The sequence below is a fragment of the Lacerta agilis genome, chromosome 4 (assembly GCF_009819535.1).
Source record: "Lacerta agilis isolate rLacAgi1 chromosome 4, rLacAgi1.pri, whole genome shotgun sequence".
Taxonomy (NCBI): Eukaryota; Metazoa; Chordata; class Lepidosauria; order Squamata; family Lacertidae; genus Lacerta; species Lacerta agilis.
In genome coordinates, this window is record NC_046315.1 from 40,238,431 (window position 1) to 40,259,262 (window position 20,832).

Consider the following 20,832-nt stretch of genomic DNA (forward strand, 5'->3'; position numbering starts at 1 on the left):
TTAATCTGGAGTTAATGCCAGTTTACAGCTCTGGGTCATTCTTCAAATTGTTCTATCTTCCATAACAGGATTTCTAGACAGGAGTGCGTTAGCATCCCCTTTCTAGATGTTAACAACCATTATTCTATGTATGTATGTTTATTTTTTTAAAGTCTTACTGTGTGAAGGGTAGCAGCCTATGTAGCCTTGTAAATTGACTACATTCCTCTCATTTTCAGAGTACTTTAAGAATTAGTGTGCAGTTAGATTTTTCTAGCACTTTGCAGATTTCTGCAAAAAGGTTTCACTAGGCTTTTTCCAAGGTTTTCTTACACTCAAGTTTGCTTGCTTGAAAAAAACACATTGAATGTTAAAAGTGCAGCAAATTCTAGTAAAATTCTGGTGTTTTTTTTCTAACTAGATAATAAAATTATAAACACGTTGTGAACTGCAGCACAATGAGAGAAGAGCGGTATTGCAGGGAGAGGAGGATGGAAATGTAAGCAGGGAGGCAAGCAGGTGGCCCACATGAGTGGGTGGTAGCCCAGACAGGCAAGCAAGTGAGTGGGTGGGTGGCTCAGACCCAGAGGTAAGCACGTAGGTGGCCCAGGTGGGGTTGGCAAGGGAAGCGACCAGGGGGTGGCAGACCCAATTGAATCTATTAAAACCTTGATACGAATCCCATGCCTAGGGAAATCTCTTTGACTAGCCCTAATAACTATACCAATTGTTCCCTACTTATTGATGTACTCCAACTCCCATCAGCCCCAATCAGCTTGGTCAATGGTCAGGGATGATGGGAGTTGTAGTCCCGTAACATCTGGAGGACCACAGTTTCTCCAGTCTGTGATTTAAAGGATTTATCTGAAAAGGCACGTTTAGAGTACTCTATTTCCTTTCACCATCTTCTTATAGAAAAGAACAGTTTATCTAACAGAAATGGACATGCTCGAGCCTCCTTTGCAGCAAATCTATAAATCCACCTTAAAGAGCAGCATTTTAAGGATAGACAGTTGGGTTGCAGACCTTGGCAGGAATGTAGATTAACACAGTTCCAAAGAGGCAAAGGGCCAGGAAAACAGGCTGAATAGTTCATAGATGCCTTGTAGAGGAACAATTATGTTCCTGGTGTTCCTTATGCAAGTGCAGTCAAGCCATTATCTTTCAGTAGACATTCTAAATTATGCATCTTCATTCACAACATGTGCAATGTCATTTTAAATGCCAATCCTTTTTTTTTTTTTTTTTAAAGCAGCGATAAGGGTTAAGGGGCAACAATTGTATGTGGCTGTGGGAAGGTCCGAATTCCCATTTCTGGAATGGATTGGGAGGATTCAGAATCAGTTTGATTTGAGCCTGTTCATGTCTTATCCAAACCTACATACATACATATCTGCAGACTTAAAAGCTTTCTCTCTTGTAATAAGAACCCTTTGCCTGTCATAGCGAAAGCACCATCAGTGCTGACTGAGTGATGCCATTCACGTGGAATGTTATTATCTCTTAAAAGATTATTATAAAGACAAAACCCTTGTTCAGAGAGGCTGCAAGCTTGGTCTTCACCAATAAAGCACTCCCAGAAACATCACTCTCATTAAAATTATAGGAAATAGCCATAGACGTAGTAATCAGGAAGCAGCAGGAGATTCATCAAGCTACATGGTGCATTTCTTGGTTACGTGCATTATTGTGTAGCAAGAGCCATTTAGCAATTTGGTGTCTGACAATGCCCTTGACAACTGAAACAGCTTTAGCTGCCTCCTCTTACCACTTTTCATGTATTATTTTAGTGGCATCAGTCCCAGATGTTCACTGACTGCAAAATGCAAGCAATCTCATCCATTCTTAAACAACTAAATGCCTATGGTCTTTTTTTCTTTTTTCTTTTGGTACCACAGTGTGATATATGTTTACTTGGAAGTAAATACTACTGTGTTAAATGGGGCTTATTCCCTAGTATTTAGGATAACAGGTTTTTAGATTGCTTATTAATTTAGTAAAACAATGCTACTACTCCTCTTCCCTCCTCTTCCAAATGCAACAACAACAACTTGTTCAAGGTAAGTATCCTAGTTATCCTACCCTAATATTACAACTGTGAATAATAAAAATGCTGGACCCTAACACAACTCCATAACTGAGGACCAAATGGAGAGACCTCAGCTCCATTGCTTTCAATACAAATGGTCCCAGGTTAAATCTCCAACATCTCCAAAGGAGCAGGAAGCAACTGATAGGAAAGGCCACTGTCTGGAGACAGACAGTCAGGTCTTGTATTCGCTAGGGAGCAGGTGGCTCTGTGGTCTAAACCACTGAGCCCCTTGGGCTTGCTGATGGGAAGGTTGGTGGTTTGAATTCATGCGATGGAGTGAACTCCCATTGCTCTGTCCCAGCTTCTGCCAACCTAGTAGTTCAAAAGCACACTAGTGCAAGTAGATAAATAGGTACCGCTGCAGTGGAAAGGTAAACAGTGTTTCCATGCACTCTGGTTTCCATCATGGTGTTCTGTTGCACCAGAAGCAGTTTAGTCATGCTGGCCACATGACCCGGAAATCTGTCTGTGGACAAACACTGGTTCCCTTGGCCTGAAGTGAGATGAGTGCCACACCCCCACAGTTGCCTTTGACTGGACTTAACCATCCAAGGGTCCTTTACCTTTATGTTTGTATCCACAGCAGTGACCAGAGGAGAAATGGCTACTGGGAGGAGCACAGAGAGAAGTGCCTTGGTGTATCTGTAGCAGCAAAACCGGACACCTTCATCTGCCTCAGCTGCAATAAGACATCTCTTTCCCATATTGGTCTCCAATGGTTTGCCCCCCCCCCCATGGGACACACTTCCATTCTCTCTCAAGACAGACAGATGCCAGCAACAAACCTGCTGTCAGAGTAGATAATCCTGGACCAGACAAATAGCCTGCTGTGGTAGCTCTCTGTGGCCACCTAAGGACCACAGAAAGCTGTTTGTTGTTGTTCAGTCATTCAGTCACGTCCGACTCTTCGTGACCCCATGGACCAGAGCACGCCAGGCACGCCTATTCTTCACTGCCTCTAAAGGTCCAGCGTATTTAAGTTAGAAACCTAACCATGTCTACTCAGAAGTAATATTGAAAAGTAAGTAGCCTATACTACAAACTAGGTAGAACTATCCATTAAGATGCTCTTCTGTTTCAAAAAGAATCCCTCCTAAAACCTTTCACCAATGCAGCGCTAGAATGGCTCTCAGAAACCAATGTTTCCAAAGCGACCAGCTTTCACCCTCTCCTCACTCCATCTTTATAGGCACTTCCCTGGAATATATATGTATTAAAGATGTTGTAGACAATGTTAAATTGCTGGATTTGTGTTTTCCAAATATGAGAGACTGAATGTGGATTCAAAACACTCATCTTCAAGGTCTGCTTTTTGCCAACTGTCTCACGCACTTATTCCACAGTTCTGTTGAACTCCAGAGATTGGTTAACATTCATTACAGAAGGAAAACGAAGAACCGTCCAAATTCCTAGCTAGCAAGTTTGGCAACTGTCCAAAATGTTACAAATGTTAGGTATTCAGAGAGGTACATCTGGCAGTAACAATGTAATTTACAATTTTCCAGCTCTGTTCTTCTAGAAATTTTATTTTGTAATTTTTCAGACAAAGGATAACCTACATCGTTGATTCCTTTACCAAGCACTGGTGGTGTTGTCTCCAGAATTTATTTCAACCCTTTTCCAAGTACTTATAGTCACGTGCTATGTGGTGCAAAGAGACTGTTTTCTCTCTTGTTTGCAACAGTATATTAACTCCTACTTCACCTTGCTGTATCCCTGTGATGTCTACAACGCTATTTTAACTTTAAAGAATTCTACCTATAGGAAAGGGTCTTGGGGCAGCTGGCTTCAGGCATCAGGCCCATTGGCAAACCAACTCTGTAGTATAAAGATATCTGCAAACATGACATGAAGGTTGGCAACATCAACCCCGCCATGTGGGAATCCCTTCCAGATGACCACAGTGACTGGAGATAGGCAGTCAGGTTGTGCATGCATAGCAGTGGCCAGAGGAGGAATAACCACTGGGAGGAGTGCAGAGAGAAGAAATGCCATGGTGCATCTGCAGCAGCACAACTGGACACCTTCCTCTGCCCCAACTGCAACAAAACATGTCTCTCCCATATTGGTCTTTACAGCCACAGCAGGTGCTGTAACCTTCCAGCAGTTTGACTTTACCCACAAAGGCGTACTCTTCCATTGTTTCCCAAGACAGATGGAGGCCAACCCACCAATGGCATGAAAACAAGGGTTCAGTTATGGAATTCAAGTATGACTGCAAACATTTGGCAAAAAAGAAGGGCAACCGATCAGGGAACTGGATGCTCTCAAGGGCAATGGTGGGAGGGCAGTGATATTTACCAATTTATCCTCTACCATGCAGTCCCCAGTGCCACTTCCCACACCACACCAGAGATCCCCTAATCCTCCAGGGCAGATCTTTGGGAACATATGGAATTGCCATGACAGGGAGATAAATCACAAAAATACCTTGCTCCCCTTTCACCCATGGAAGCATTCAGTTTGCAGAGTTCCTCCCTGTGCCATCCTGGATGCAATCCAGTACCAACATATGTAGAGGAAAAGAGTCACTCTCATGACACTAGTGTCATGGTTGCTTATTTGGCTGGGGCACAGTCGTGGTGATGCTAGAGCTCTATGGTTGCATCACTGGGCCTGTCACTGCCAATCCAGCACCTCTGCAAGTTCAGCTACAAGCTCTGAACCTCACTGCCATCCTTCCCCAGTCCTTTCCAGGTAAACATTAGTAATGCCAATATTAGGAGGGTGGTTCCAACCCACCACATTAATCACTTCTGTTGGACACTTTCTTCATGTAATGTAAGGTATGTGTTTCTGAAAAAAAAAGTCTTCTTGGTTAAATAAAATCCATATACTTTCAGACAAATGTTTTTGAAGAAGACTCAAAAATATAGCATGTCCAGTTCATGGATGCTAAACCATGCATGAGCTCCAGTTAACCTTGGACCCACAGCCTCCTCCGTTCACTCTCTGGTGCAGCAGAAGATCAGGAGCTTTTACTTTCATTTTAGATTAACCAGTGTTTAGCATTATGTCCAAATTCTAAGATTTGGTTCATTTTAATTTGTCGAAACCAGCCAGTTTCTCAAACTATGGCTTAGCTGTCTTATTTAAGCAAACCATAGTTAAGATCAATAACCAAAGCTTTCAAACTTCTCATTATGGCCAGGCAGGGGCGTAGGAAGGGGGCAGGGGTGGTCCACCCCGGGTGGCACTCTAGGAGGGGTGACAAGATGGCCCCTGCCTCCCCCCAGCTGTAGAGTGGCTGAGGGCACGTGCAGTCTGTATGGGCACCACTCATGTGGCGTCCTTACAGTCTGCCACTCTCTTGTGCCATCCATACAGACACCCGTACGGGCTGCTGCACATGCAAACTCTATATGGGATGCTGCTTGCACGGCAGCCCGTACAGTCGCCGTGCACGAACGGCATTCCGTACGGGCTGCACATGTGCGGTATTCCATACAGAGTGCACACCTGCTGCATTCTGCAATACGCAGTCCGTATGGCCTGCGCCGCCCCAGGTGCCGGAGAGGGTTCCTCCACAACTGTGGCCAGGCTGAAGGAAATGGGAGAGCCCAAGGCTTACCCAGGTTCCTCTTCATAATGCCAAACTATGGTTCAGCATTACAGCCAAACCAACACAATGCTTGCTACCCTGCAGTATTCTCACCTAAACAAAATAGAAAAAAAAAATCACAGCTCTTTCCTCCTATTTTTTTTTTAAGGAAACAAAAGTGGAAGTATGAAAAGTTGAGAAACAAGTGCTATATGGCTTGAAAATGTATATGCAATATACTCTTGTGCACTATTCTCATATCAATTAAGATTATAACTTTTGGTAACTTAGTGGGTTTCTCTTAATCAGCTACCCCAAACCACTATGAGCAATCCATCAGTGGGTGGAATTTCCCCCTGGGTCCAGGGACAGCCAATCATTCGAAAAAGGTGAAAGTCTTCCAGAGAAATTGTTAATCTTGGTTAATGTCAGAAACTAATATTATTTCCATTTGGCAGCTGGCATGCAATAAACGGAGTTCATATATACATAATTATACTTACTGCGACACAGTTTATGCTAAGAATGAAAACTCATTTGAAAGATATGTTACTTTGTTATAGAGTGATACTAAATTTTAAGAGAAGTACTGACATGACTATAAAATAAAGAACAAATGGCTAATAATTAGTTTACTGTTTCATTTTAAAGGTTTTATTTCTGTGCTTGAAATTAAAAACTATTCTGACTGTTGACTGACATCTAGTGGATAAGCTGCAAACTGTCTCCATCAGATTCAATTAGAGGACATTTCCTTTATACTGAGAGCTAGTTGTAAAATATTAATTCACTTCCTAAAAGAAAGAAGACTGATCGCCAAAGAATTGATGCTTTTGAATTATGGTGCTGGAGGAGACTCTTGACAGATCCTGAAGTTGAGGCTCCAGTACTTTGGCCACCTCATGAGAAGAGAAGACTCCCTAGAAAAGACCCTGATGCTGGGAAAGATGGAGGGCACATGAAGAAGGGGACAACAGAGGACGAGATGGTTGGACAGTGTTCTCGAAGTGACTAGCATGAGTTTGGCCAAACTGCGGGGGGCAGTGAAAGATAGGTGTGCCTGGCATGCTCTGGTCCATGGGGTCATGAAGAGTCGGACACAACTAAACGACTGAACAACAACAAAAGGATTAAAGTATATTAGCATTAAAACTTCAGGTAGTATAACAAAATAATCTGGAAAAAGTTGAGCATCCTGGTGCATGTTGCTCGCACATTTTATTGAAATCAATGGGATTTCAGTGACTAGGTATTAAATTGTCAAAACAGAACATCTGCTGTTATCCACCATCCATTAATAAACAGACTCGACCAGCTTTCTCTGGACTGTCACAATTTGTAGGAGCAGAACAATGAATGGAATTAGTTCATAAATTTTCAACATGGTTTGAATAAGATTCTACTGAGATGAGATCCTGTTCTCATGTGTCATATACTATCCACATAGTCCAGTAGGTGTTCTTCCTTCCACCTGATCATTTCAATAATTCTTGTGGAATAATAGGAAATCATTTCAAATGCAATTGAGGGCTCTTTCTTTCTATCTCTATCTGTCACTGCAACAGAAGGATGTACAACCCTTGTCAGCTCCAGCCTGTACTTAATTGTATGGATTCTTAAATGAGATGTAGAACCCAATCACTGCCAGTTGGCACTGGCAGGCGTGAATGAATATTAATATGGGTTGGATCCAGACTTAAATTAGATTAGAGTAGACCTATTGAAATCAAAGGGACATAAGTTAGCACAACAAAATTAAGACTCATTAATTTCAGCAGGCCTACTAAGCATGACTAAGTCTGAATCGAATACTGTATTAATTGCAAATATTAAAATTAAGAATTCCATCAGATAAAGGAAACAGAGCAAGTTTGATCAATGGTACTTTGCAAACTCTTCAACCAGCCTATTTTGTTGACAAGCCTATTAACCAGGAATTATTCACCTGGAATTATTCAGTCTATACAATACTATTATATAGTATTTTCCATGAAAGCTGATTTAAACCTGTGGGGAGATGTTGAAATTGAAATGCCATTTAAATGTTTGAGCTAGCACATATTGCATAATTGTTGTAAGATACTTGAACTGAATATTGTGTTGTGGCAAGAAACCACGTATACAAAATCTCAGGCGGAATTTGCATATGATCAATATTATTCTGATTTAAAATAGATGCCCTAGAAGAGGGGGGAAAGTGATTTACTGTGAGGATTGTCTTACAGTAATTGGTTGGCCCACGGGGTCTAAAATTAGAGCAGCACTTTTAAAAGGCCTTTCTAGAGCGGAGTGGAGGTGAAAAATGCAGTAGCAATATTAGTAGGAAAGGTTTTATTGCATTTGTCCCTCAGGTCATTTTCCAGGACAGATTTCTACTAGACTTACAGTAGCTGGCAACTTGATTTCAAGAAGGTTCGTAAATGCCCTTTCAGTCCCTACCCACTGTAGCAATGTACATAATAGGCAATTTCATTCCATCAGAGATTCTTCAAAATTAGGTGGTTCTGTATTGTCCAAAACAAGGGTGCTCTTCCAGGTTGTCATTAAATTTGCATGTGTATGAGCTGAACAGCTGAAAAGGAAGCCAGTATAAATTAAAAGTGACTTTGCAGAAGTAAAACTTCTACCTGGAACAAATACTTGTACAGTGTTGTAGTGGGGAGGTCAATAATAAAGGTTTTGTATTGAAAGGCTTAGAGCAGACCATTAGTCATACCCAGTTAAACTTGATTAGATAGTCAAAATCACTCTCAATGTACCAAGATATCAACATTTGTTCATTGTGTTAGCCATGGCTGTTATTTAAAAAAAATAGCAAGAAACATGAGATAAGGAAAGTCTCTCTCCCCCCCCCCCCCCCCGCGCTCCTGAGGCAGGCTAAATATCATTCTGCACACCTCAAAAAGTTTTTGGCTATCAAAAAGTCATTAAAAAAAACCCACACTATGATTAAACTAGCACTTGAGTCTTCTCTCTTGCTTACACATTTAGGCACAGTTCACTATTAAAGGAATGAGCTGGTGTGATCCTTGAGCTCGTGAGCTCTGCTTTCTCCTTCATGTGTACATTGAGAAGATAATAAAGCACCTACTTTTTCTTTAGAACTAATCACAGTCTCCCATGACATCTGAATTGTGGTTTGTCCAAACAGTCATTGGTTAACAAAGCAGTGTATCAAACCATGGTTTGATCCTAGTTTGCTCTAACCATCCATGGACTTCTGTTATTCAGAGAAATTACAAGGAACCAGGGCTTGTGGCAAATTTTCAGAAATGCATTTTAGTGTCACTTGATAAAGACTCCCTTTGCCCCAACTTTGCAGAAACTGAAAGATTAAGGCTGGCTTTTATGGGGAATCAATATCTCCTCCACTTCAAATTCCATTAGACTAACACTTGCCACAAAACTTTCAAGCCCAAATACAATTCTTTTCCCTCACATAAAGAACCCTGCTTTTAGCCACTTAGCCATGGATGATTCAGAGTGAATATAAAAATATATAGATTTTTCTTTTTCTTTTTTACTGCCACTAGCACAATGGTTCTTGCACTTTCAAACAATGTCTTGGATGATGTACTTGAAGCATTAGTTGAGTAAACTGTGATTGTTATAGAAGATCCTCAACAACTGAAGGATACATTTTCGGCTAAATTTTCTCTGTGTGTGTGTCTTTCCATTATTTCAGTAGCAGTTTAGGCTAGAAACAAGAAGGTAAACTATGTAAAAAGCATTCTTCTTACTTGTTTATTTAAATAAAACAAGTTAGTATTGTACTGTAATCATGCCAAAATAATGTTGAATCGTGACAACATATAAGCAGGAAAGTACTCTTTGTATTACATAATGTAACCCGTACGTTCTTCAAGAATGTCAATTTCTCTAAATATTCTGCACCAGGTAGGAAGGGAACACTTGCTCAAAGAATATAGGGTGTACTCAAATGAAAGTTTTCAAAATCTGGACAGGCTAACTGGTGGCGGCGGCGGCGGTGGGGTTCAGCCCCTGACCATTGCACATTTACTCAAATTGTGAACAACCTTGTTCTCACATAAGCTTTTTACAGACCTTTGGCTAAATCTCCCAATCATTATCCCTAATTCCACAAATTCAGCATACCCTCTTCATTGCCTGAATAAGCTTATAGTGATGACTGTGTAGTTTTAGCTACACAGCTGGCTTTTCATATTTAACTGCAACATTTATAGGTTTTTGCCATGCGGTTCATAGTTAAATCCTATACACATTTCCTCAGAAATATGTGATGTTAAGTTTAATAAAGCTTTCTCTCTGGTAAGAGGATAGTGAATTGCAGACTTAAAGGTGGGAAAGTTATCATAGGGACACATGGCTTCTGTAACATGCAATTCAATCCTAAATCCTAATGAAATAAAAGAAACAACAGTGTGGAATTAAATACATGTATCATTACCTCCCCCAGAGAAAATGCCCCATCTAATGTGGATTTAGTCCTCTGTGGGCTTCTTTCTATAGGTTGCTTCTTATCACACATTTTGTCAGGGGAATAATGTAGGTCAGTAATGTGCACCAGTTAATGTGGCAAACAGAATACAGAATGGAACCTTTGCCTTGGGAGAAACACGGTTGTAGTTTGAAATGTGGTTCAAGTCCTCCAACAACAGCCAGTCAGACCTATTGCCCACAAGAAATTGGTATCACTCACAGGAGAGCTTGGTCACTGTTTTTCAGGCTGAGGAAAACACAAGAGCCCAGGATGAGAAGATCATCTGGGATCAGAGAGCATCTGAACAGAAAAGACTGCTCTACCTTATGCTTTTCTCCATCACCTCCCTTCCTCTCTATTGGGGTAGCCACTTTATTTATTTAATGTCAAATTTAACAAAGAAGAAAAACAAAAAAACACAGAAAGATTTTTTTAAGGGAGAGGGGGAAAACACTAAAGACTACCAGTTCACATTGAGAACACAATAACCACCTTCTGTACTTCCATCTTAAAAATAAACATATAAATTGATACAAGCCATCCAGGTGTCCAAACAAGCATCCATGTGAGATTGGCATTTATTAAAAAATATATAAGCTCCAATGCAGTAAGGCTAGTGAAGTTCTCAGACCCTTGCATAATAGATGGTGGGTGTTTATGTTTCCAGGCCCCAAAGTTTAAGGCTCTTAACAATCACAAGGTCTTGTAAAACCTACTTCTGTTGTCTTGTGTTAACCCCCATATTACAGGAACATAATCATGCAAATATCAAAGATTTTGCCAGTGCAAAATTGATGAAGACAACATATGCCACAATGGGATCCTTTCAGAATTACACCTCCAACATCTATGTGTATTCAGCAATGTATGGACGTTGTGCAGTACAGTATACCTTGAGATAGCCACTTTGACCTAAAGTTTACTTTCAGCCTGGGACAAATGACTTCATCTAATGAATGGGCATCTCCTCTGGTTCAAATGCTTTGGGGTATTACTATAAAGCAGAAGGTTTTCAAAAAGGCAAGCATTTTAACTGCATACTTTCATCTATATAATCTCTGGTTACGAAGAGCCAAAACATTTTGTCTTCAACTGGTTCGACTCCTGAAACAACCCAAACCAACGCAAGACTATAAACACCAATAAGCTAGTAGAAAATTAGGCAACAGCAGACCAAATTTGATAGATATTCAATATACAGTCGTACCTTGGAAGTCAAATGACTTAATTCCTGAATGTTTTGGCTCTTAAACTTCCTGCAGTTCAATCAGAAGCCACGCTTCCTGCAGTTCAATCAGAAGCCACGCTTCGGTTTTCAAACGTTTTGGAAGTTGAACAGACTTCCGGAACGGATTCCATTTTACTTCCAAGGTATGAATGTATTAGATTGCCTCTTGACCAAAGAGAAGTCATTTTTCTTCTGGTTGGGCCTGCTTGAGCCAAAAGTTATGCTTTCAGCCTGTTAAACATGACTGTTTTGGGATTCCTTCAGTACAGTTTCCACATCTATTCAACTGTGCAAATGGGTGGACACTTCCTCTACACTATTTCTCATAAATATTTTTCAGTCCCTATTGGGAAACTGTCATTTTTCCTCATGAGGAATGAACCATATGCCTTTATTTTATCTGGTTTTTTAAAAAATCTAATGCTTGAGTTTGGAATAGTATATATCTATACCTGAATGGATTTTTCCTCCTAGGAAAAGAATGTCATATTTCTTTGAGAGAGCAGCAGCGTTAGTGAGGACACCTGCTTGGAATCCAATTTGTGGGATGCTATGAGAGAAAGGCATTTTGCTTTATGATGAAAGAAAAGCAGAAAATTTTCAGCAAATAGATCGGGAAGAAACAAACAGAAGCAAGGAAAGCAGTATGGTGGGATGGAACAATGGGTCAGTTTTAGGACGTATTAAGGGCACACATGAGAATGGGGCAGCATGAGGTCTATGGGTGGCAGGTTGTCCATCTTTGCTTTAGGTTTATCTACACAATTATGCGGACATTTTGCTAGCATTTTATGAGAATGCTCCACATGTCTGACTCTCTGCCTCAATCTCTTCCTGATCTCCCTTGTGAACATCGGTGAGATGGGAAATTAGAGAGGTAAGGGAACCTGTAACCTTTTGTGTATTTCTCTTAGAAATAGGAATATGACAGTTCTGCACTGCTGCACAGAAGAATCAGCAGTCCCTTTGTGATATAAAAAAGGTAAAGGACCCCTGACAGTTAAGTGCAGTCGCAAACGACTCTGGAGTTGCAGCGCTCATCTCGCTTTACTGGCCCAGGGAGCCAACGTTTGTCCACAGACAGTTTTTCTGGGTCATGTGGCGGGCATGACTAAGCCACTTCTGGCAAAACCAGAGCAGCACATGGAAACACCATTTACCTTCCCACCGGAGCAGTACCTATTTATCTACTTGCACTTTGTGCTTTTGAACTGCTAGGTTGGCAGGAGCAGGGACCGAGCAACAGGATCTCACCACATCACAGGGATTCAAATCACCGACCTTTCGATTGGCAAGCCCTAGGCTCAGTGGTTTAGACCACAGCGCCCCTTTGTGATATAAGCAGTCATTATTCTCTGGTCTCATCTCAGACCTATTTGCATGCCTAGCCAGCAAAACAGACCTCATGGAAGAGAGGCATTTTGTGATGTGAGGGAGCATTCTAGATGGTGTGATTTTATATTGACACAGCAAGCTGAAATATGATGTGCTTTAAGTCTTATGTGGAAATGCTTTTAGTCAAACCCTTAGGACCATTTCACACACTACATAAAGGCAAACCACAGATGGCCAACAGGTTGCTCCAGCTACAATGGGTGTAGCTCAATAATAAAATGTGTGTGTGGTTCACTTCAGATTCTTATACGTTTATTTAAGGAATGTATTATCTGCTCGGTGGATATTTATCTCCTTTAAATCATTGCTAAGAAATTGTGCTTAATTTAGTTGTACACAAAACTTGCATTTGCAGAGATTGAAGTGTGTGCTATGTTTGTGTTATTGTGCATCTGCAGAAAATAATAAACTGTTCCAGCATATTCTTCATACCTGATAGGAATTTGCTGTTTGAGTCACCTACTGTGTAGGGAATTCTAATTGAGCTCTTTGGTATGAATATTCATGACAAAAATGAAACTGGTTTAGAAAGAGATTATACATAATTCACTGCTGCCTTGGAACTGCACTGACTCATACATAGCTGTCAAGATTTACCTGGGGAGAGTTATAATTCAGAAAGTGTCTTTTAAAAATTACACTAGCACTTGGGGCAGGACAGGGTTTGATAATTTCTTCACAGAACTTTTCAAAGATGACCACATGATCAAACAACTTTCCGCCATTAGCTTTTAGATTCTCCACTTGTGTTATTTTGATTAGACATGAACTTTTTGGTTTGTATTGGTATGAAAAAAGAAATGCTCTTTGAATGATCAGGTGCAAGTGACGGTAACTTGTTACTGTTGAAACAGTTTACTGTGAGCTGCGTTATTCAAAGGGAAGAGAGGAAACTTCACAGACTTCTTGGAGGATGATATATGCTCTACAACCTTGATTCTAAAAACTGTTGCTGGATCAGTCCCTGTCACACGCAAGTAAAATACCTTGTATCTCCTTTTGTCTTTCAGAAATCCTTTGTCCACTTTGCTCTCAGACCTTATTCTTACTGCCTGGAATCATCAATAACCTGCCTCTCTCTTCTATGCCATCAAATTCAACAGGTATTTTGAGCGAACCATTGATAAGGAAGTCCAGCAGTGTCACATTTGACTTCAAAGGAAGAAACGTCTGAAAAATGAGGGAAGTGGTTAAAAGGAAGTTGAAAGGGAAGGTCAAGTGGTTAGAATCTCTCAAGAATGCATGGGGGTCATTCAAAACCACAGTAATAGAAGCTCAGAGAGAACGTATCCCACAGATCAGGAAATGTGCAGGCTGCTAGAGGCAAGAGGACTTCCTTCATAAAATGGAAGTTGCGCCCAGATGAGGAGAAGGAAAAGGAACACAAACTTTGGGAGAAACAAATGCAGGCAGTAATGGAAAGAAAGAAAGAAAGAAAGAAAGAAAGAAAGAAAGAAAGAAAGAAAGAAAGAAAGAAAGAAAGAGAATTTGAGAAGTACAGTGGTACCTTGGAGGTCTGTTCTTAACCCGAAACCGTTCTTTACCTGGGGCGCGCTTTCACTAATGAGACCTCCCGCTGCAGCCATGCCGCCAGTGCACAATTTCCATTCTCATCCTGGTGCAAAGTTCACAACCTGAGGTACAGTACTACTTCCGGGTTAGCGGAGTTTGTAACCCGAAGTGTTTGTAACCCGAAGTGTTTGTAACCCAAGGTACCACTGTATGCCACTAAAACATTAAAACCATCAATTAAGAAGAATCTTAAAATACATCTTAAAGTTCCAGGCAGCTGGCTTTTACGCATCACTGACTGACCAGGCATGGGAGCAGCCAGTATCCAGTTAGCCAGCAAGGCACTACCCACCAGGGGGGACCTCCTCTGACTGGTCCATTTAGTTTTTTACTTTTTGTTGGCAGTCCCGCCCTGCAGCCCATCCAGCCAGGGAAATTTCCAAACAGCCAGCCAGACATGTGTGCTCTAGTTGCCAGGAATGGCAGCCGAACATGAGGGGGCACAACCACTGGCCACCCAGGAAAGTGGTAAGAGGCCATTCCTGCCCCTATTAACAAATTAAAAACGAATGGATCACCAGGTCTTCTTCACACACCACATAGTTAAACTATGCAATTCCCTACCAGAAGATGTAGGTGTGGCTACAAATGTGTGCAGCTTTAAAAGGATTTGAGACAAGTTGAGAATAAGGCTGCAAGTCTCCCAGTCCTCTGACCTTTAAAATGGGGATGGGGGTAATTATTTTTGTTTGTTACTATGGCATTTATTTTTGTGTTTTTTATATTGTAAGCCACCTTGTGATCATCAGATGAAGGGTAGTATAGAAATTAATATTAATATTAATATTAATATTAATAATACAAGTCATGGTAGCTGTGTACTACCTCCAGTATCGCAGACAGAATGCCTCTAAATGCTAGTTGCTTGGAATATGAGAGAGGAGATTGCTGTTGTGCTCATCTCCTGCTTTCAAGCTTCCAGTAGGCATCTGGTTGGCCAGAGTGAGAACGGGATAATGAACTGAATAAGTCTTTGATATGCCACCATTGATGATAGTGGTCTGGTGTAGCAAGGAACCTTCCTCCTAACTCATTCTGTGGGGGTGGCAATCTCTCCGACAGATCCTGTGAATGATGAAATGTCACTTCTTGTGTATGATGACACATCTAGCATGTGACCACTCTGTGGAAGCTAGAATGGTGCATCATACCCGAAATTAAGGGTGACTGGTGGACAAACTGCTGAAGATGCATCAGCTTTCATCACTGACATCTCTCATTAAGTAGTAATGAATAGAAATGCTGGCAAAAGCTGCCTGAAACTACGGGGACTTCTTTTTTTTAAGATATAATTGCAGTTAGTTAAAATGGCTATTTTAACTAACTGCAATTTCTAAAGGTAAATCCAAAAAGGGTTTTGCTAAGTTTAACATGCAGATTTTGCGCTATATATTTGAAGCTATTTTTTTTCTTCAGATGTGGGTATCATCTGCATACGTCAATTAAATATGAAGTAAAAATAGTTCAAAAATCCCCAGCCTACTTAGAACTGTCAGAATAATGTGTTGAGTCAAAATTTTGTTCAAAAGTGAGCTAACCATCACCACCCACAGGCAATCCATTTGCAAAAAAAATAAAAAATAAAAAAATAAATCTCTAAAATACATGCTAGTTATGTCCAGTTCATTGCAGCAAGTGACCTCAGGGTCCTTGGAGATTCATTGTAAAAGCACTTTAGAGGAGCCTGCATAATGTGCGCTACATAAAAGTCATTTAAGGTTTCTTCTACATGTCTTTTAAACATAAATGGTAGTATTACTCAACAAGGTTGAAAAATAAAAGACAGAGAAGCAACACTGAGAGTTGAGTAAAAACGTACAGACATCTTATGTTTCAGATGAATACATTAAACAGAGATCTCACACCCATTTGTGGCAGCTCCGTCTTTGCAATTATTCCCCCTGTTCTGCTCTGAACTTTCACTACTTTTAATCTTTTTCTCCATGTTGCGTGGAGCTGCATCTACTAGCCAAGTGTATGGAGAACAATGGAAGAAAAAGAGAAGGAAATAGTTCCTCTTCTGGATTTTCAGTGTTTCACGTCAAGTCAGGGACACATTTTAGCCCCACAAACTGATACTATAGGTCCACAAGAGACGCTTTCATCAGCACAAATAACAAGAATCAGTTCAGACCTTGATTCGGTGCTTTGAAAATTAGCCCAGTTTGATCCAAAGTGCATCGGAGATGGTCAATTTGGTTTGGGTCCAAATTTGGAAAACGAAGCTTTGTGTCTCCTCCTCTTTCACTATTATGAAGAAATTAAAATTTGTCTGTAACTTCTTCTTTTTTAAAAATATTTTTGACAGAAGTGGATGAAATTTGCTGGCATAGTGGCTTCTCTTGAGAGAAAAATACTACAGACAAATAGGGAAATAGGCCTTGGGATTTTGTGTGGAGAATGTTTTAAATATATGTGTGTGTTTACAGTCTCTCATGAGTGCTTTAGACAATAAAATGGGAAGCGAAAGAAATAAATATCTGACTTTTAGAAGATATCTGAAGGTAGCCCTGCATAGGGAAGTTTTTAATGTTTGAGTTTTTTGTGTTTCAATACTGTGTTGGGAAGCCACCAAGATTGGCTGGGGCAACCCAGTCAGATGGGCAGCATATAAATAAAATCATCATCATCATCATTACCACTACTACTACTACTACTACTACTACTACTACTATTAACCAGGTACCACACCTTGAGCTTCTTGGAGGAAAGGTGAGATATTAATGTAATAATAAATAAAATATAAATATATAAGTGCAAAGCTGATTTGACTGAAGTGGATGTGTGGGCATATGGTAATGTCTCCTTCTCAAACTCAAACCTCAAACTGTTAGTACGACTGAAGGTTTTGAAAGCTTTATTGATGACATCAAGGTTGAATCTCAATATTGGGTTACAGATTAGAAGCAGGTAAAGCATAGTAGAGACCCATAAGACAATGTTAGGCTTAGCTGAGGCGTATATCCAAAAATTGCCACACACCCTGTGCTCTCCATTTGAAGAGTGAGGCAGGGACATCTATTTGTGTGGGTTATTTCCAGAGCCTCAGGACTAGGCAAGCAAACAGGTATTAAACCATAGAGGCTGGAGGTACATAGTTTGCTCAGACCAGCACTGTTGCCTCTGCATCCTTGGTGACAGAGGTGGAGCCAGTGGAGCCAGCACCACATTCGACTTATTCCCAGGCAGCAGGGAGTGCATAAATGGTGCTGGTGTTTGATAGTTACTGCCTATATATAAATGGTAGGAAAGTGGGGAAAATAGGTCACCACTATAGTTAAAAGAGTGGATAACAAAAATTTGGAAGGTAGCAGTGATGCAGTGAAGCATGGTGTGAAGATAGCAGTCAAGCATGCAGTGGAGATAGAAGTGAAGCTTATGCAGTTGGTCACATTAAGAGATGGCGACAAAGAACATATCCTTTTCAGAGACAAATGGCTTCTATTAATTGAATTTATGAAAAACAGACACAATGTAAATATTGATTAGTATAGTAGTTGTCACTTTTAGCATTTTTTTAAAGTGTGTGCTGCTTTTCATCTCATTTATGAATATTTTACCTATGTTTTAACCTAGTTATTTTGCATGTGTAAGGTGAACATTGATTTGTTCTTCACAGAAAGGATGGGAATCTATTCATTTTTAACCACACTACTTTACATTCTGCTGATGGAGTACACCAGATTGAGGTAGAATCTCCAAGTCATCTTTCTGTCTAGAGCACTGATGTTAGACATTTAAGTGTTAGATAAAACAAAAATACTGTTGGTTTTACTATTGAAAATGCCTTTTCCATCAATCTGCAATAAGGAATGTGGTGCTTTGTGCTAAAGTGGCCGTGCTAAATTGGATTACCAAGCTATAGTTCAAGCAATAGTTCAGATTTTTCTATGAGAAAGACATCTACTTTTTAAAATGTTTGCAGTGATTTATATGGCTCTTTCAAAAACTTGCAAATATGTTCATTAATGGCTCTCAAGGAAGCAGAATTTAATGAAAGCTATATGAGATGGAAAATTTATGTATTTTCATAATGCAATAATGTCCTTCCAGAAATATATGCTATTTTTTTAATTTATGGTCACCATGCATCAGTCCTTTTGAAACGCTTCTCTCATTCTTGTTCTACATGGAAAACATGGAGTAAGGACGGAAATTGAATTTTATGTGATTTTTAAAATAATCTGACATTGTGTATTTAAGCAAACAGACCTGTGTTGAAATCCTGCCCAGAAATACTTCCCATTATCCCTTGATGAGGTTATAGCTGATCAGCCATAAGTAATTTCTGGTAATTTCTGTTTGCAAGGGGAAAGCATATGTACCACTAAGAGCTTGACTTTCTGGCATAGTATAACCAACTTTGTGAACTATTATTAGAGGACAATGGTGACAGAATTCACCCTACAGCTTGGGAGGCAAAATAACAGAAGTAAAAGAAAAACAGTGGGTGGAACTTTGGGTTAAATTCAGCAGAACCACGAACAGTGTGGCTGACGATCATGGCAAGGAATGAGCTGCTGATGACCAAACTAGATGTGATGCTAAATGCAGCTTTAATTGGCATGGTTTTCAAAGTGTAAATAGCATGTGCAGGATAACCGGGAAAGAGTTTGTGATTAAAATGTGCTCCCTCAAAATGTAATAAAAGATTCCTTGCAAAGGAAAAGGAAACTATGAAACATGTGTTTGTTCTGTCTGGTGGAGATGTACATGAGAATGGAGGAAGACCACTGAACTCTCCTGCTACTGCTCTCAACCACAGAAGACCCATTAGACCTTGGTAGGAAGGCTCATCAGACTTTACTTCAGCCTTAGTATAAACACTGACAACTGGGAAACAGTGGCCTGCGAGCACTCCAATTGGAGAAAAGCCTTTACCAAAGGTGTCATGGGCTTTGAAGACACTCAAACTCAGGACAAAAGGGAGAAACAAGCTAAGAGGAAGGCATGTTTAGCAAACCCTCACCATGATCAACTCCCACCCAGAAACTTAATGTCCCAACTGTGGAAGAATGTGTAGATTCAGAATTGGCTTCCACAGTCACATACGGACTCACTGTTAAAACTGTGTTTATGGAAGACAATCTTCCTCGGCTTCGAGTGATCACCAAAGAAGAAGACTTCAGCCTTGCTCAGTTGCATTGCAAGGTGTCTTAAGTGAGTTCATGATACCAGAGCAGATGCAGGGAAAGGATGGGGATGAGATGGTATGTGAACAGAGACATGTGAGGAGTGCAGTGATGGTGGTGATGGTGGAAATGTTGAGAGAACCAAACTATGAAGATGCACCAGAGGCTTTCCAAGCAACTCAAAGCAGACAACATGAAAATGATTTATTGTGCAATTGGATAAAATCCTCACCTTATCTGTGACCACATAGCTTCATAGAGACAGAGGTGCCTGATTGCCTGAAGAACCCATACTCCCCAACTAGAGTTGAATGGATGCCTGAAGTCTTTTTAGTACAGTATAGTAATAATAATGATAATATTTATACCCTGCCCATCTGGCTGGGTATCCCCAGACATTCTGGGTGGCTCCCAACAAAGTATTAAAACGCAATAAAACATCAAACATTGAAAACTTCCCTATACAGGGCTGCCGTCAGATATCTTCTAAAAGTTAGGTAGTTATTTCCTTGACATCTGATGGGAGGGCATTCCACAGGGCGGCCGCCACTGCTGAGAAGGCCTTCTGCCTGGTTCCCTGTAACCTCACTTCTCGCAGTGAGGGAACCGCCAGAAGGCCCTTGGCACTGGACCTCAGGGTCCAGACTGAACGATGGGGGTGGAGATGCTCCTTCAGGTAGTCACAGTGTAGAAGAACCACATCTGGTGTGTCCCAAGTAGAAGGCAGGACTTCTTGTTTTTGTTGGACAATAACCACACTTGCTGCATAGCTAGATGCTTTTCTTGGATCAGGAAGAGGAGATTTGATAACTGTTTGTGGTATAATGTAAAGTCAGATGTTCAAAAACAAACATTCTACTGCATGTGCACAAGCCCTTTGAGCAAGCCAAAAGTAGCTCTTTGGATCCTGGCCACTGTGTGTTGCTATTTCTACTTGTGCAATGGTTTCTCTTTTGAGTCAGATAGAAATACAAGGAATAAATAAATCATATCAGGAAGCATTTGTGGTGAAACAATGTGTGTTGCTCAAAATTCTTGGCAACCAAACCCAGTAACATTTTGTAAAACATGATTTGATGTTAGAATGCCAAATTACACATCACAACTGATCAACTAACTGTGACTTTCTGTAATAAAGACTCCACATGGAAAATGTTGCTCAAACAACATCTTGGATGCAGACTGACAATATTATTCTGGTCTACTAACAAATGGTCTGATATTCCCTCGCTGCTTAAAACAGTCTGATGCTATTCCTTAAGGTGCCAGAGTAATAGTCAGGTTTTGCTCTTCTGAAAATTGTTTAAAAAACAACAACAAAAAACAAAAACTCCCCAAAACGCAGCTTTTCTGTAAAGCAGAAATGATGCCTTTTAGTTGAAAATCCAGCAGAATTTCACAGCAGAATTCAACTTGGTTAGGATGGCACTC